The 18,578-nt window shown below is 46.4% G+C and overlaps 1 long non-coding RNA gene across 2 annotated transcripts in view; it reads left to right on the top strand.

Annotated features, from left to right (window-relative positions):
- Window positions 1–17,880, top strand: part of LOC309852672 — a 58,456-nt gene extending 40,576 nt beyond the window's left edge. For both annotated transcript variants that reach the window (XR_014305336.1, XR_014305337.1), the window contains exon 3: window positions 16,262–17,880. This is a non-coding gene — a long non-coding RNA (uncharacterized lncRNA). The remainder of the gene's footprint in view (window positions 1–16,261) is intronic.
- The last annotated feature ends 698 nt before the right edge of the window (window positions 17,881–18,578 follow it).

The following is an 18,578-nucleotide window of genomic DNA, read 5'->3' as shown; positions in this document are numbered from 1 at the left end:
GAATTGCCTCAACCATAAGGATAAAGTGCACCCCAGATTTCAGACTGAGAATGACAAAAACAATGTAAAATATGCCAGCAAGGTGTTTTATATGGAGGACATACTGAAATGCTGGGAGACGCTGGGCTTTTTTTAATGCAGTATTAAAAATTAATCTGACTTGTTTTTTTGAATTCTTTTGTTTTTATTATTTTTTTGAAGTTCTGTGTATTTATTTGAGGAAGAGAGAGAGAGCTCAGAGAGGGAGAAGTAGACTCCTCTCTGAGCAGGGAGCCAAACTTGGAACTTGATCCCAGGACCCTGGGATCTCTGCTGAAGGCAGAGGCTTAAGCTACTGAGCGACCCAGGTGTTCCTCTTTGAATTCTTTCAAATGTAGCTACTGGGAAACTGAAAACCAGAGACGCAGTTGGCATGTGTTTCCTGTGGACGGCACTGCTCTGGCCTCTGACTGCTCAGGGAAATGCCTGGGGCAGGTTGGCTGTGCTGACGGACGGGTGTGTCGGGCACATCACTGCAGACCCAGGACAGGACATGTGTCCCCACACTCTCTGTGAGAAACCGTTTGCTGGGCTGTAACCCTGAGCACCATGTGTCAACACGCCAGTATCACCGCCTTCTTGCCCACGGGAGGCTTCTTGCCTTTTCAGTTTGCTCTGGTTTGACGCAGTTCCAGTGAGAGGCAGAGGTGAGTTTGCGGAGGACAGTGTGGCGTCGTTAGCGTGTCTGCAGGGCTGTGCGACCATCTCCATTGGTGACGTGTTGAGAAACACATCCTGCTGTGACCTCCCATTGTCCCATCTCTCCAACCCTGAGCAGTCCCCACCTACTTTCTGTGTCTGTAGATTTGCCGATTCTGGGCCATTCCTTCAAATGCAAGCCTAGCTACCACGTGTGGTCTGCGCTGGCTGGCTCCCCCGGCCCTGCATGCTGCTGTTGAGGGTCACCATGTCCTGGCCCCACCATACGGCCGAGTGATGCTCTCTCGTGCAGAGAGACCCCGCTCTGGTCATCCCTCGTCCATGGCCGTTGGGTGCTTTGCACCTTTAAGTTACTGTGAGCAGGGCTGCCAGGAGCACGCGGGAACAGATTTGTTGGAGCACCTGTGTTCAGTGATTTTGGATTTTAACATTTTAAAGAAAGAGAGAAGTGAGGAATGCATGCGCGTACACACACGCACATGCCCCTTGTCTGTGAGAGCCTGATCCGAAAATCAAGCAGGTAGGCTTCAGACGGGTGATACCCACGCATGTGCCCACTGATTCACGCCACATCTGCCAAGTGACCACCCACTGTACAGCACCACGAAGGTGACAGGGAACCAGACGGAAAGGGGCCCAGCCCCAGGAGCACCCCCTCCAGTGGGGAAGGCCAAAGAAAACCCTGCAGTGAGGCAAGGGCAGTGTGATCTCACATGGTGGTGGCCTCTGAGCAGGACCCAACATAGGTTCTGGGAGCAGGGTAGAGGAGGCATAGGGAGGGCGTGGCTTGTCCTGGGCAGTGGCTGGGGCTGGCCTCTGGGGGAGGCTTGGATGCCTATAAGGAGACAGGTGCATGCGTGTGTGTGTGTGTGTGTGTGTGCGCGCGCGCGCGCCAGGAGAGAGCACTTCTCCTGGCATGTCCTGAAGGGCCTTGTACACCTCGGGGAAAGAGGATGTTCTCAGCCCTACAGCAGTGGGGCCCCTAGAAGCCTGGTGCTGCTTGTGGGTGGGGTCCCAGGCGGAGCAGCAGGGGGGCTCAAAGGCCCTGGGGCTGCTGTTGTTTTCTGGAGCAGAGAGGTGGGTCTGGGCGGTGAGCAGGTTGTGGAGGTGTGGTGGAACAGTGGGGACAGTGGGGTCCCGGAGGTAATCAGCTGCCACCCCCCTCCCTCTCTGCAGGGGCCTGAGTGGCTGAAGAGGCCAAGCTGATTGGAGAGGGAGTTCTGGAAACAAGCCTCACTGGGCACAGCCTTTCCGCTCCGCCACCCACCTCCACCCTTCCCAGGGCCCCTCCTCACCCCCATGCATTCCTCCTGCCTCGCTGAGGCAGGGGGCCCTTTCCCCAACTGCCTCACGCTACATGTATTTACTTTTATGTCTGTTTCTCTCACTAAGATGGAAGTTTCCAGAATACGGGAAACTTGCCGTTTTTTGCTCCTGCTGTATTCCTATGTCTCCCAGAGTTCTTGGTGCACAGAGTTTCTTAATAATCCCTCATGCATGGCCAGCAAGCCCTCAACAGATGGCCAGTGCAACATGTTGAAATAGTATGAGTTTGGATATCCTGGTTTAGGTGAAATACATCATTAAAATTATTTTTACCTGTTTCTTTTTGTGCTTTTTTATTTTTTTAAGATTTTATTTCTTTATTTGAGAGAGAGGCAAAAGAAAGCATGCGAAGGGGAAAAGGGCGAGGGAGAACCAGACTCCCCGCTAAGCAGTGAGCCAGCACTGGGCTGAGGGGAGCTCGGGGCTCAATCCCAGGACTCTCAGATCATGACCTGAGGTGAAGGCAGACACTTAACCAACTGAGCCACCAAGGCACCCCTCTTTTTACACTTTTTAACGTAACTGCTGGACAATTTTAAAGTACGCATGTAGCGTGCATTGAGCGTGTCGTGTGCAGCTGGAGGATGGGTGCAGGAACGCATGGTGACTCTGACTCCAGACTGTGGTTAGTGTCTTCAAGCAGGAGAGATCGTACCCACCAGAATGCAGCTGGCAGCGTTGGGGAGGGGAGTACAAGGAGCATCTAGAGGGTGGCTGGGGAGAGCCCAGATGTTCTGCACCAGCCCGGGGCACCTGCCCCCCATGAAGAGTGACACAGCCTGGGACACAGCCAGCTGTCAGCGCCAGCGGCCCTGACACAGAGCCACTCTGCGCTGTATAAGGGAGTGCTCTACTTTGTCCCATTAAATACACCTTGATACCACGTGTTCTTCAAAACACAATATTTATTTTTATTTTTTTATTTGACTTATTTGTTTTTATTTTATTTTGTTTTATTTTTTAATTTGATTTATTTGAGAGAGAATGAGAATGAGAGAGAGAGAGCATGCTCACAGAGGCAGGGGAGAAGGAGCCTACAGAGCAGGGAGCTTGATGTGGGGCCCAATCCCAGGACCCCAGGATAGTGACCTGAGCCAAAAGCAGACACTTCACCGACCGAGCCACTCAGGCACCCCCACAACTTTTATTTTTAAGGGAAGACTCTGCCTTTTCCTGATCGTGAACCCACCTCATCTTCACCCTCATCTTCACTGAATAATCCCCAACCCTCATGCCCGCCCCAGTTTCCCTGAGTGCCCTTCTCGGGGGTCGCTGGGCACCAGAAGGGGGCTGGTGTGTGCTGGTTTCTGCTTTCCCTTTGATGGCTGGTGCGTAGTGCTCCGGGAAAGAGGCAGCCATCCAGCCTGCCCCCGCTGGCACCGCCAGCCTGGGGCAGCGCCTTGCACTGTGCACCGTTCACGACCCTCCTAGCGTAGCTTGCCTCGTCTTTCTCAGTCTGATGGGAGCCACAATCTCTTGTATTGGTTTTGACGTCCAGTTTTTTGGATCCCAGATGAGGTGCTTTTCAACATTCAAGTTTCCCCCTCCTCTGTTCCCTCTCTCTCTGAATGAATATCCTTGTTCTGCATTTTTATTTTAAGGGTTTTTCCCCCTTTTTTTCCATCTCTTGGCACTCTGCAGACTTAGTGCTTAAGTATGTATGTTTTGAATGTACGTTTTGTGATGTTTTGACTCAGTCTTGCTCATTATGGGCTTTTCCCTGCACCTAACTTTTCAGTGTTTGTGGAGACAGATTTATTAATGTCTTCTTTCATATCCACTGGCTTTGTTGGGTTGAATGGGACACTTCCCATCCCACAACTATGAAAGTGTTTACTATGCTGTCTGGTGCTGAAATGAGCAAAGGAGCTCTCTACCTGCTCCAGACACTTCCTGATGTCCTTCAGCAAACAGCCCCTAAACACAAGATCTGGACCAAAAACTGAACACAAAGGAAGATTTTGTTGGAGGTGATTATTTCTGAGGGAAAAACTAAACCATCTCTGAAAACTGTTAGGATGTCAGCTTGGCTTCAGTTGCCAAATAAAACCATAGGGCAGTCACCTACCATGGACTTCTCCCCTGATTAATGACCTCCGAATGCCAGGCATGAGTCCAAGTTCTATAGACGTTGACATCCAACTCAGGAAGGGAATGGTTTTCCCAGAAACAGCACAACATGGCCAGTATTCTGGGGACATCCATTTCTAAACCATAATAAGTTTGAATACTAGCCTTCTGTGTATAGATAATATCTCTGGGTCGTGTTCGCAGCTCTCGTGTTCTCGGTGGGAAATCTTGTGTCCCCGTTTTGAGAAGAGTTGAGTGCTTGTTCCAAATGCCCATCATGGCCCATGGTCCAGTTTTCCTTATGGATGAAGGGTTTAAATATTGGCATATCAAGGCAATCTTCTTTCAGGCGCATTTGTTGAACTAAGTACACAAACCCTGGAATACTAAATAGTGAGTGTGTTTTCACTCTTAACTCCTCTATACCGAACTCTGTAGGTCCCTAAATACATGGGAGTGTGGGCTTCTTCCCAACAACTGCCTCGTTTGATGAGGGATGATTGCACAATCATGGCTTCAATGCAAGTCCCATAATCCTTCGAACCTCCCGCTAGACTGTCCCTGTCAAGGCCCTTCTATGTGGAAATTTTTGAGTCCATCTGCTCATAGATCCTCATAAAGAACTTGGTATGTATTGAAAGAGCAGTGTCATCTGCTGACCAGATTTCCCTTTGCGAAATCTAGCCTGACACTTGTCAGGAAAATTAACTGAAGACTAGAGATGGTGGAAGAGACCCATGAAGAAATGCCAGAAGGACACAGGAGAGGAAGGATGGAGAAGTAGTTGAGATGTGGGAGTCAGGGAGATGGAGAGATGTGTCCATAAAGAAAGTGTTATTGGAATGCGGCCATGCTCACTTGTTACTCTCACCTACATTTGCTCTCACGCTCCAATGGCAGAGGTGAGGAGATGAGTCAGAGTCTGCATGGCCCACAAAGTATTTACAGTCAGCTCTTTACAGAGAAAGACCCAGTCTAGGTGTACAGTCCAATGGTTCAGGACTTTATGTGGGACAATTCCATGTTGACCCTTCCAACATAGCTGGCACCCCCAAATTCCTCTACAAAGAACAGCTGGGATCACTGTGATGGTTTATAGGCTGTCATGAAGAGGTGGAGTTTTTTTTCTTAGGAATCGCATGAAGAGGGATTGGTAGGAAGTGGCTTGAGGGTTGATTCTTCCTTTGAGAAGGAAGAATCTCTAGGGTTGTGTTTGCGGTGACCTGAAGGAGAGATCAATAGGGCAGGCGGATGGAAAACCTGTTTCTGAGGCAGAATCAACAAAACTTGGAGAACGATGGCTGGCTGGCTCTGGAGACAGGAATTTCACACAGACGTCATGTTTTATCCAGGACAGACGCAGGACAGTTTTGAGGTGTGGTGAGTGAAATAAAATATATTGTGTTATTTGGATTAGTTGTAGCTCTTTCTTTGTTTCCTGGGAAATGTCCTGTTTACTGGAAAGTTCTAAGTTATATGCATTAACTGGACTATATTTCTGTTGGGCAGCACTGGTTTAAAGAAAATCATGCCCCAACATTCTGACTGACCAGGTTTTTTATAAATGATGGGACCAAATTTGAAATGTGTTGAATTCAAAGTGGTTTTTGTTTTTTAATAATTTTATGGAGGTGAAATTCAGGTTTTATAAAATTAGCTATTCTAAAGAACAATTCAGTGGCATTTAGTGTCACAATGTTGGGTGACCATCACCTCCATGTAGTTGCAAAGTCTTTTCATCACCCTGAAAGGAAACCCCCGGAACCGACTAAGCAGACCCTCCCCATTGCCCCTTCCTGGCATCTGAGCGCATGAGGACCTTAGAAGCTGGTTGGAGATGGCGAGAGAAGAGAGAGGCATCAGGAGGCAGATGTGAGTGTGGCGGGGAGAGTTTGGGGAGAGTGAGTATGTCAGGGCTTAATGGGGAGAGAATATCCAGGCACCTAGGGTGACACTGGAAGGTCCTTCCTATCTGATGGGAAATAGTGGGGAAAACATTGTCAACCTTATAAGGCCTTAATTGGGTTAATCAACCCTGCGGCCCAGTGGTTCTCGTGCTGGACAGACCCCAGACACACCTGGAGGGTTCATGAAAGTCACAAGCTCCCGCTGCTGCTGCTGCTGCTGGACTGAGTGGCCACATTATGCACCACTGTATGCAGGTACTGGCTGGCCCAGTGCCGCTCAGCCTCCCCACATACTCCTTTCTCTCCATCCCCAGGGGGATTAGATTCTCCAAATTATGCTTTTGTCACTAGGGTAAGCTTTTCAATCACAAGAAGCTGCTCTGAAATGAAGAGCCACAGTCAGGGGGAAGGGAGGCGTCAATCCTGCGAAATCCTCCTCAACCCCCACCACGCAATTTTATTATCAGCAACTCGGCTTTATTCATGCTGGTACCTGCAGGCTTACCCATTGCCATGACAACTGCTGCCTGGCGTGGGACGGAGGGAGCTATGGAACTGACTGGAATTTTCCAGGCTGTAGAGGTAAACAGGTATGGAGTTAAAAAAAAAAAAAAATTCCCAGCATGTAGTTGTCATGTCTGCATGTTTCTTGAAAGAGAGGACAGCAAATCTGATTACACTCATAGAGCACTGTTCACTGAGGGGCAGGAGTCTGGGGAGTGGGCATTTGGTTCCTGTGGACCTCCACTCCTCTAGCTGCTCCCGCTAATTGAATTATGGAAGGTGGACGTCAGAACAGTACCTAAGAGCTGTAAATAAGCACAGAAAGATCATTCCCAACAACTGCCAGGCAGACCCTGTCTAGGGGAGAGGTGACTGACAGCATCCTTCTGTGCCTGCCTTCCCCGATGCAGCAGTCCTGTCCCTGAGCTTCGCTTGTGTTGGGCTTGGGGCCTGGAGCCTTCCCTCAGGTGGCTAGGCAGTGTGCTGTGACATGCACACGCTGTGTTTCACGCACCCCCTCTCGCTGGGGAAGAGCGGGGTTCCGCACCCACACCACACTGTTCGCTCTTGCAAAGCGACATGAGGGAAGTTGGCGTACAACAAGCATCTGTCAGATCATCACTGTTGCTGTTGTCCATTCTGGCATTTGTCTCCTTGCTCACAGATGGAGGGTTTCTCCAGGGTATGTGTCCGGGAACGGAACTAGTGGCTGCTATGGAATTCATCATTTCAAACTATCTGTACGTTGCTAAGTCACTTTCCGAATGGGTAGTTTGTTTTTTGGATTACCCATTAAAAGGAAGGCCCACGAGGGCAGAGTGTTCTATCTTTGCTCTCCAAAGCCTTCAGAGTGTCTAGCAGATAGAAAATGCTCAATACAGTTTATAGATAAATATGCAGTATGTAAATAATGAACAAGTGGATTATTTTTGAAAAAAAAAAGTGGTTTTGTGGCCCATATGTGAGCTTTTATCATTTTTCATGTAACATGCTTTCGTAACCTTAAATATTCTTTTAAAAACAGCAGTTGTTTTTAGAGAATAGACTCTGGACATCCTTGGGGATATGTTTCATGAACTTGCTTTTTGTTTCTTGCATTTGTAGGCAGTATTATTATAAGCCCCGTGTAGGTGAGTGACTGCTGTGAGGGTTCAAATGGGCAGGAGTAGATTCCCAGACATGAAATTATTGAATCAAAGGACATGTGCATTTTAAACTTTTGCAATCATTGCCAAAATGTTTGCCAGAAAGGCTGAACCACGGTGTTCTCCCACAGCTGGCTGTGACGACATCCGTTCCCTCTCCCTCTTGTCACCCTTGGGTGATATCAAGTCTCTTGTCTTCAACTACCTGCTAGGAGAAATGACATCTCATTTCAGTTTCAAAGTCTGAGTTTCAGAATACAGGTGTTAGATCTAGGTTTTGTGAGACCCAAAACCTCACAATTTAGGGGACACTCTTTGAGGAAAAGACTACAAAATGACAAATATGAATACTTGGTACAGATGTGATGATTTATGTAGAATCTACAGAAACCACAGCAAATCCTTCACGTCACCACCTCACGCTGCCAAGTACTATAATGTGTAACCTTAAAAAATATGTAACCTTAAAAAATGACTTAAAATGTTTTGTTAATTAGCTGACTGATATATCTCTGTAATACTTTTTCTCCGTGTAGATTTTGTTTTGTTTTGTTTTTATTTTGACTGCACACTCATGTGTAACTTCCTCTTTTGAAAACAATTTTGTTAACAGAATTTTTCTTAGAAAAATGTAATCTTTGGTCTAGGATGATTTTACAAAAAGACCGTATGAGACACCTACAGTAGTCAGATGCAGAGACAGAGTAAAACAGTGACCCTGGGGTGGAGGCCAAGGGGAATGGGGAATTAGTGTTTAAAGGGGATGGAGTTTTAGTTTTGCAAGATGAGAAAGTTACAACAGTGTGAGTGCATTACTACTGATGCGCACACTAAACAATGGTTAAGATGGTGAATTTTATGTTATGTATATTGCACCAGTTAATTTAAACAAAAGTGAGATGAACCTAAAGAGAGAACGTGTCACCATTGCAAAACACGGAGGTGGGAGTCAGTGACCTCAGAGCAGAAGCAGCTGCTCTTTTTCTGCTGAGATGAAGGGTGGCATATGGTACATTCCTGCTGATTTATCAGTGTTTGTGAAGAGAATTGTTCAAATTTCACAACAGCTGCACTGTCACATACTGACTAAGAATGTCGTTCATGGTGCATTACAGTCATTTAGAATTTGTTTCACTTTACTGAAAAACATCTCAGATGGGTGGTTTTCAGGAATCAGAAAAGACCCCCCCCCCCGACCCTCCAAAATCTCTCATGGATTTTTACATTATGACAAACCAAGTAAATCCCCTTCCCATCAGATGCCCCACATGCCAGCAGAGCCCTGAAGCTGGAGGCGCACTTGGCATCCGGCTTCAAGCGTCCGGTTTGCCACTTTCTTCCATGAACGTTCCCGATTATTTTAATGCCTTCTTTATATACGGTTTTGTTTAAATAAGGCACATTTTTTTTCTCACTTTGACATTTTCCCCCTCAGAGTGCGCATGAGTATAGTAATAACTCCCATGAAATTTTGGTTAGTGGGAGAATACATACTCCTCCTTATCGGGGCTGGTGCATCTTTATTTGAATAATGTACCATCTGAGCAGACACAGGCTCTGCGCTCCAGGAAAACCTCCGTCATCTGCCTACATCCACCCAGTTTGGAGACCTACTCGACGCAAGTGACACTGTCCCAGTCGAAAATCTTTCACAAACAAAACAGCTATAGGAAAGCTGGAGCGCTCAGAAGGACTAGGTTATATTGTCATCACACATTCAGTGGCATCTTTACAAATACCACCAAGCCTCACAGTTTGGGGGGAGAAACAACAAAAACCAGTTTTTCTACAGTGTTGAATATTGCTTATCGCCACAGAGCACAACGAAACTCGCAGTCCTTATTAAACACGGCAAACAAAACTATTTGTTTTGTTTGAAACAAAACTTGAAACAAAACTATTACCTGCCTCTTTGCAGGTTTTTTGGGGGTTTTTTGGTGACCTGAAAGTTGTGTTTTTTTTTAATTTGCTATTGTTTCCATGTTTCTTTCTGCTTTTAATTTCTTATTTGGAAGAGGCCTGGTTCTTGTAACGAGAAAAAAATGCCTTGTGCAGTTGTTTTCACAATCTGCATCTTTTTGGCTGTCATGATTCTTTTTCTTATCGTTAGGATTCTAACAGTGTTTTTAGCTACTTTCCGATTTCGAAGGCCCTGCCAGCTTTCTTTCTTTCAGACTGGGGTTTGGCGCCCACCAGCATACTTCCTTTTTTGGCACATTTGAAATCTGATGTGATTGATAAAGAAACATCTACAAGTTTGATCTGGAATTCACTCATACACGAGAAAGGCTGCTGTGCTTTTTAAAGTTGCTGCTACAGTGTATTGGGAGGCGCAGAACAACCTTGCGGAGAATGGTTTCGCTGCCGTGACTGACAGTTTGACAGGTTGATGAATGTGGGCAGGAATCCTGTCATGGAGGCATCTGCTTTTGCGGGTAACTTCTCGGTACTGGAGGGAATGTGATGTGACATTTTGCCTAGAGACACAGATGCCCTAGACACACATGGACTTGTCTTCACGACCAGCCTCCTGTGCTGTTTGTCCTTCCCAAGTGCACTGGAGATTCTGCTAAAACCATGCTTTTCCAAGATGTCCTAACGTAAACCTTGGCCTGATATGTTCATTGCTGATGGAGAAGAATTTGTGTCTTGTCCAGGAATTAGTGATAAGGGGTCCTCCACGTACAGACTGCGTACTTCTCGTGTTTAGAAAAATTTTCTGGGCCATCTTCTGCTTTGTACATTTCAAACCTGATCTCTTCTCCCACAGTTTTCATAATTCTAGTCCCTGCATAAGACATGTTCATAGTGTGATAAGTACCTTTGTAATCAATGTGGGGTTAGCGCGGCATGGTATTTCCGGAGTGATTTTTACCCCAGAGTAGCTACTAAAAACTTTATAGTTATTAATAGATGTGTATATATTATTATATATGATACTGTAAATATAACTATATGTAGTTACACAGATATGACCTTATAATAACTAATAACAGAAATAGGGTTGCCAGATAAAATTTGAATTTCAAATAAACAGTGACCACCTTTTCCGTATAGGTATGTACTATACTAATGTCTTAAATATTCCATGGGACAGATTTATACTAAAAGTTACTTATGGTTTATCTGAAACCCAAATTTAACTGGGTATCCTGTATTTCTACTTGCTAAATCTTGCAAACCTGTACGTGCATATATTCCACAAAATCTGCCCCCTACCCAAGTTGCCTTTAGCTGGGTCCTGAAAATTCCCATCACCACGTCAATATGGTCAAGTGTAAGGTTTTGTTGTTGTTGTTGTTTTAAGGGATGAGATATCAAAATAGAAACAGATTGGTGATTTCAACCAATTGCCTTTAAAATAGCTCACTTTGGGGGCAGCTGGGTGACTCAGATGGTTACGCATCTGCCTTCAGCTCAGGCCATGATCTCCAGGTCCAGAGATGGAGCCCCGCATCAGGCTCTCTGCTCAGCAGGGAGCCTCTTTCTCCCTCTCCCTCTTCCCCTGCTTGTGCTCTCTCTCTCTTTCTCAAATGAATTAATAAAATCTTAAAGTAAAATAAAATATCTCACTTTTGTAAACTTTACACCTTGCTAGACTGTTGAAAGGGGCAAGTAAGGAAGCTTGAAGTTAAACCTTCACAGGAAATCAACAACTGTGAACAGACATTTTGAGTTCCCCCTGCCAACTTTGTTTTCTATTTTGGTTTTTGTAGTGAGTTGAATAATGCCCCACCAAACTCACATCCACCCAGGACCTTAGAACATGACCTTTTTTGGAAGTGTAGGGTCTTTGTAGATGTCATTAACTAAGTATCTTGAGACGAAACAATCCTGGATTTCAGGTGGGCCCTAAACCCAAAGACTGGTGCCCTCAGAAGAGAGAGATTTAGATACACGGAGACACAGAGGAGATGATGTGAAGAGGGGTCAGAGAGCCCTGTCCGGCTGATGCCTTGGTCTTAGACTCGTGACCTCCAAACGCTGGGAGAATCAGCCTTTGTTACTCTGAGTGACCCAGTGTGTGTTCATTGCTTATAGCAGCTTTGAAGGCCTGTACAGGTGCAGCTATTTCTTACAAATCTGTGAGAGGAGATGCCATAACTAGTGAGCGGTCATCGGGACTGAACCGCCCTGTGTGTTGGAAGAAGTTTCGCCCGGTGGATCAGATAGTCCCCGTGGTGGGCGCGTCCGGGTGCTGGGGCCGCCGTAGCAGAACCCCACAGGCTGGGGCTGGAACAAGGAAAATGGACTCTCCAGTTCTGGGGGCTGGAAGTCTGAGGTCAGGATGTCAGCAGGGTTGGTGTCTCCTAAGGACGGTGAGGGAAGGGTCTGTGCCAGGCCTCTCCCCTCGGCTTGTGGGTGACTGCCATCCCCTCCCCTGTGACCGCCGTACCCCTGCATGGCCTGTGTGTGTGAAGACCCTCCTCTTCTTACAAGGACACCAGACAGGATGGGTAGGGATCCAGCCTGAGGACCTCGGCTTAACTTAATCCCTGTAAAGGCCCTGTGTCCACATACAGTCGCACTCTGAAGTACTGGAGGTCTGGATTTTGGTGTGAATTTTTTGGTAAGGAGGGTTTGGGGGGGTACACAATGTAACCTGTAGCAGGGGGATTTTCAGTTTTATGTTGTCGAATTGAATACAGGTTTTTCTTACGTCTGTTGGCTTTTCCACTGGGTTTAGTGAGGTCTCCTCCATTCCATGATTTTTTTTTTTAGATATTATTTATTTACTTGACAGAAAGGGAGAGAGCACAAGCAGGGGGAGTGGCAGAGGGAGAGAGAGATAGAGGCTCCTCACCAAGCAGGGAGAGCAGGGAGCCCAATGCAGGAGTCGATCCCAATACCTTGGGATCATGACCTGAGCCAAAGGCAGCCGCTTACCCGCCTAAGCCCCCAGACGTCTCCTCCTCCATCCTATGATTATAAAACAATTTACCCATGTTTTCTCATGCTGTGTTCCCCAAACATTGCCTTGCCACCCCTCATCCTACCCTGCAGAGCCTTGAGCACCAAGAGCTGAAGGTGAGGGTCGAGAGGGAGGGTTTGCAGGCCTGAAGGGAAATGAGGCTCAGATGGGAAAGGAAGCCACCATCCTGAGAAGAAGCCGTGCGAAGGTCTACCCTCAGCCCAGGTACTGTGTAGAGCAACCCACCCTGGAATCTCCCCCCAGTTCATGATCTGACGCCAGACTGGAGTGCGACAGTGCACAGGTCCTGTCCCAGTCAGGAAGGGGTTGGTGCCCCCAGATACAGCTGAGCCTCTGTTCTCAAGATGTCCATCTCTAACCCTCATCAGATCTAACCCCAGGCATCCCAGAGCAGGCTAGATCTCTGGGCCCTCTTGGCCATGAGCTCTTCTGATGGTGGTTTGAGTGGGCTGTGGGGCTTGGCCTTCCACAGCCCCTTGGGCGTGCACATTTTATGTCCTCATGTCACACAGTAACCTGTTCGCGATATGCCTGTTGGACCAAGCCTGGTAATACTTTAAAATCAACAGTGAGAATTCTACTTTAATTATACTTTTTAAATGTGTAAATGTTCACACATATATATTCAAATTTCTCTGGTGCTTGCCTGGTTTGGGTTTTGCCCTGGGCTGGGTAAGGATTTCCTTGCCGCACTGAGGTAGATCTGCTGATGGGAGAAGGAGAATCCTGGGGGGCAGGAGGCCAGGGAAGTATCATTTCACTCCCAGGGCAGCAGTGGCTGGTTGAGGCATGTTTGAGGGTGGTGATGGCTCTGCCCTCACCTGGCACGGCCACACTTGAAAATGTAGGTCTTGTCACTCATGTATGGGAAAGCAAACGCATCCTTCTGGTTTCCCCAGGCACAAAAGGCCAGGGAGAGAGAATAACATTTATTGAGCACTTACTGTGTGCTAATCATTTTGCATGACCTCGGTGGCTCAGGTAAGTCTTAGAGTCACCCTAATGAGTGGGCTGCTCTAACAAGAAAGGTGTGATGTGAGTGTCCCCAACCCAGAGCCAACACACAGTAGTTGTGCAATTAATGTGAATCATATTGGCAATCTTATAATTTTCTCTCTTAAGTAATAGATTCCAGAGCCAGGACTATGACCTGTGAGGTCCTGCAGCCCCCTGCCTCGCATCCTCTCCATCCTCAGCTCTGGTTTTTCTCTGAAGCTGACTCTCTGCCAGCTGGCTTGCCCTTGAAACATTGTCCTGCCTCAGGCCCTTTGCACCTGCTGTGTGCTCACATGGCTTTCTCCTTTTATCCATATCGCCTCTTGATTCTGCCACCCTACAGATATTCCCTTATTTCATAATCATCACACTTCATGTCACTGTCTTTACCATGACCCCCAATTTAGTGTTCATCTTAGGGACTCATCGACCCAACATCATTTTATATTTCTGTTTATAGCTCACCTTCTCTGCCAGAATGTCCGTTCTAAGAGATCAAAGACTTCTCTTTGTGGCTTCAGCAAATCGCCTGAGAGAGACTCTGTGGAAACTCTGTGTAGCAAATAAGGAAAAAAATGAAACTTTCTAAATGAATCCGTGTCTCTCCAGGGTGGAGGCTCTGCCTGTTTTGGATGTTTTTGGAATTCCTGCCCTTAGCACTGAGTCTGGCAAATAAAAGGAACTCAGTTCCTTTTTATCACATGAGTAAATGCATGAGTATATGAAATGTGGGATAGATAGTTCATATCACTGGAGCTTTGGGGAGACTTAGGATTTCTTTTTGTTGTTTTAAAGTTTTTATTTAAATTCCAGTTAGTTGACACACAGTGTAGTATTAGTTTCAGGCATGAAATGTAGTGATTTAGCACATCCATACATCACTGAGTGCTCATCACAAGGGAGACTTGTGATTTCTAACACCCCAGGGAAGCCAATTTTGTTTTCTTTCTCACAGACCCTGTCTGATGATGCTGTTTTTCATGCATTAATGCTGCGCGGGAGGCAGTGATGGGGGCTTATCTGCTGGGCCTTCTCCTCCTCCGCCCCATCCCCCAGTCTGCCCCATCCCCCAGCCAGGCTGTTTTGTTTTCCTTGCTTTGCTCTGATCCTCCCAGAGCGTTGATGCCTCACTTCCGGGCGGGCTCAGGCTGTTGCCATGGAAACCATAGCCAGCGAGGGCAGGGGAGCCAGGCTGTATGGATGCAGAAAGAGTCATGGAGTCTGGAATTTTCCAAGTTCCAAAGGTGAATGTGTGTGGCTTCAGAAACGTCACAGTACACTCCAGACCAGGCCTGTCCAACATGGTAGCCACTAGCGGGTCCAAATTGAGATGTGCTGTCATTGCAAAATACATGCTAGATTTCCAGGAGTTAGTGCAAAAAACTTTTTTTACATACCTTGTTAAAATTTTCTGTATTGATTAATTTCACCTACTTTATTATTTTTGCTTTTTAAAAATAGAAGTGGTAAAAAATTAAAGTGCTTACTAGAAAGTGTAGTTACAAGTTGGCTGGAATATTTCTGTTTCTATTGGATAATGCTCTTCTAGGGTACATACAAGTGAATGAATGAGTGAATGAATAACCTCTGGTCAAAACTGAGATTATTACTTACAGACCATTTTCTATCCTGCTTTCCTTCTCAATGTATTTCTTTCTTTTTTTTTAAGATTTTATGTATTTACTTGACAGGGAGATCATAAGTAAACAGAGAGGCAGGCAGAGAGAAGGGGGGGGGGGTAGGCAGACTCCCTGCTGAGCAGAGAGCCCGATGTGGGGCTCGATCCCAGGACCCTGAGACCATGATCCGAACTGAATGCAGAGGCTTAACCCATTGAGCCACCCAGGTGCCCCTCAATGTATTTCTTAAATTGTTAGTTAAATATCCTAGTTGAAGGGTATATAGACCTAATCTTCGGTAGTGAATTAAATTGGGAGTTAAGTAAAAGTCATCAGCCCAGGCATTAAAATACCATTTATGTTTTTTTAAAGGAGTTACCTTTTCCTGATGGTAAAATGCCACATCATTACTGCAGGGGATGCCTTTGTGTGTCTCCTCTACATATGGGTTTCTCATATCTGACTCTTGTTCACAATGTCACAGTGGCCCCTGTGGAGACTGGCTACCTCTCTTGATTTCCACACCGAGCAGCATCCCAGAAACCATCCACACTTGTCTTGTCTCTCTGATGGCTCTTGCTGAAGTAGCTCTGAGGATGCTGTGCCTCCCAGGTTGCCTCTGGCCTCACCCGAAGGGGCACGCTCCCTCCCCCTCTTGCTAACTCCTGGGGCCATGGCTCTGTTCATCTTCATCAAGGCGATGACCCTTAATTTTGGTCTGGGTGTCCGCATTTTGTTCTGTTTTGTTTTGATTGCAGTAGAATACACACATGTAGCGTAAAAGGTACCATCTTAGCCAATTGGAAGTACACAATTTGGGGACATAAAATCCATTCACACTCCGCGACCATCAGCACCATCTGCACCATCCATCTCTAGAACTCATCCCAGAATTCTTTCCTCTTGCAAAACTGAAGCTCAGGACCCGTGAAACGTTGAGGCCCCACGCCCCTTCCCCAACCCCACTGCGACAACCTCTGTACCTGCCGTCTCTCTGTGATTTGGGCCCCTCTAGATAACGCACGTAAATGGGATCACGTGGTCTTTGTCTTTTTACGACAGGTTTATTTCACACGCCGTGACATCTTCGAGTGTGTATCTGCCACTTTTGGCCAATCCCCACATCTGGCAACGGACAGACACTTGGTTGGCGTCTCCCTTTCGGCAGCTGGTGTGAATACGGACGGACTCTAGTTCTGCAGCACAAGGAGGTTGGAGGCCCTTTTCTCAAAGTTTTCTCAAAACCTTTGCATTTTCTCTGTCATGAAAAGCCTTTCTGTGCACAGACCCTGGCCTCCTCCCTGTGCCCAGAAACCCTGGTCCTCATTAAGGCCCCAGACCTTAGTGTTACAGGAGGGATCAGGGCCAGATCTGAAATCAGTTAAGAGACACATGTCTAATTGGAAACTTGTGGTCCTGGAAAAGAAGTAGTTTGGATGTTGCTTCCTGGCCCAATCATCAGATTATATTTTAGTTCAAGGACTCACCGTGGTTCATTAGCTCAGTGTTCGGCTGGAAACCAAACAATACATACATTTCCTCCCTAGCAGGAAGCGGTTGGATTTCTTGGAAACAACTCAACGTTGACCTCTGTTCCGAAGACATGGGTTTCCAAATCATGAAAATATTTAACACTAGCTATCCTTTCCCCAGACCCTATCCTTCTAGATTCTTCTTTCTTAGTTTCTCTGTCAACCAGGCCTCATCCTCTTCTGATGGACCGAGTGCCTGGCCCCAGACTGGTGCTTGTGTGTGCACACTGCTGATTTTTCTACACAATAGCCATCTGGTTCCAGATATGCTTGGTTAAACCACATTACACAGAGCAGTGAAGTCACGGCCATGTCAATGAGAAGAATTCCACTGCAATTCCTCTGTGTACACACATGCATAAACGTATGCACATATGTTCAAAGAAATCATTTGCACTTTCCTAAAGACAGCTTGTGCGAGTCAAACCAGCATGCAGATGGACCTCTGCAGCAGGGCCCAGAGGCAGTCCCTCCCTGACTGGGGTGCACCCTCTACCTCGCCAAGCACAGCCTCTGTAGAAGTTCTGGAGTACCCCTAGCCTGCAGGTCTAGGGAGGGAGCCGGGTCTTTATGAGCAGAACAAAAGGAATCCACTGAAGTGATTTAAACAGGGGACAGATGCCTACTTTCCTCCACGGCCTGTTAGGTCTTGGGGCAGGGAAGAGGCAGGAAGTATTTCTGTTTATTACCAATAAATATTAATATTTATGTAGCCATGTATATACATACAGATACATGTATTTATTATATGTGTGTATTACATATGTATTATATGTACGTAGTCAATAGTTGGTCAAAGAGAATGAACACTGTCAGGGCTCCAGATTTCAATAATGGAATTTTCTTCCCTCACCAGACAGCGCAGTGAAAAACACTGGTTATATTTTGCTACATTTTCTATTCCTTTTTTTTTCTGTGCCCACCTACACATACAGTTTTACATGAAATTGGCATGATTCTTTGCAGCCTAACATCTTTTTTATGTAAGGCATGAACATTACATCTTTTTTATGTAATGCATGTCATGAAATATGCTTTAAAATGCGACTTTAGGGGCGCCTGGGTGGCTCAGTGGGTTAAAGCCTCTGCCTTCGGCTCAGGTCATGATCCCAGGGTCCTGGGATAGAGCCCCGCATTGTGCTCAGCCGGGAGCCTGCTTCCCTTCCTCTCTCTCTCTGTGTGCTTCTTTGCCTACTTACGATCTCTGTCTATCAAATAAATAAATAATCTTTAAAAAATAAAATAAAATAAAATGCGACTTTATTTTGAGAGAGAAGGGCCTGACTCTTTGTCCCCCCCCCACTTTTAGATTATATAATTTTATTTTATTATTGTGAGAACACTAACATGAGATCTACCCTCTTCATGCATTTGTAAGTGCGCAACACAGTACTGTGAACTACAAGCTGCTTCTTGCTTGGCTGAAATGGGCTGTTTGCTTCTGATTAAAAAAATGCTCTGTGCTCATCCCAGTGGGGATATTTTATAGACCCGACTGCAATCTGTTATTTTAGGAACAGGCTACCCTAATCTCCAATTTTTTTCTGGCACATTTGGGCCTGCTTCCATTGAGGATAAATTCCTAGATACGGAATCGAGGAGTGGGTCAAGGAAATGAAATTTGGTATGAATTGACAAATGACTCACCACCTCCTGACAGGTGAGGCTAAGGATCTGGTCTGTTCGCTGGAGAAGGGTCTCGAAGGCCAAGAATGGGAGCATCGAAGCCAAGGCGGAGGCCAGTCCAGATGGCAGTGGGCTAGACACAGGCAGCTGCCAACCGTGAGCAGTGACCTGTTGGAGGGGACAAGGCTTTAAGTGGAACTAGACCTAGGGTCAGCTGGGAG

The sequence above is a fragment of the Mustela nivalis genome (genome assembly GCF_964662115.1).
Source record: "Mustela nivalis genome assembly, chromosome: 18".
Classification (NCBI taxonomy): domain Eukaryota; kingdom Metazoa; phylum Chordata; class Mammalia; order Carnivora; family Mustelidae; genus Mustela; species Mustela nivalis.
This window is presented reverse-complemented; position numbering and strand designations above follow the sequence as displayed.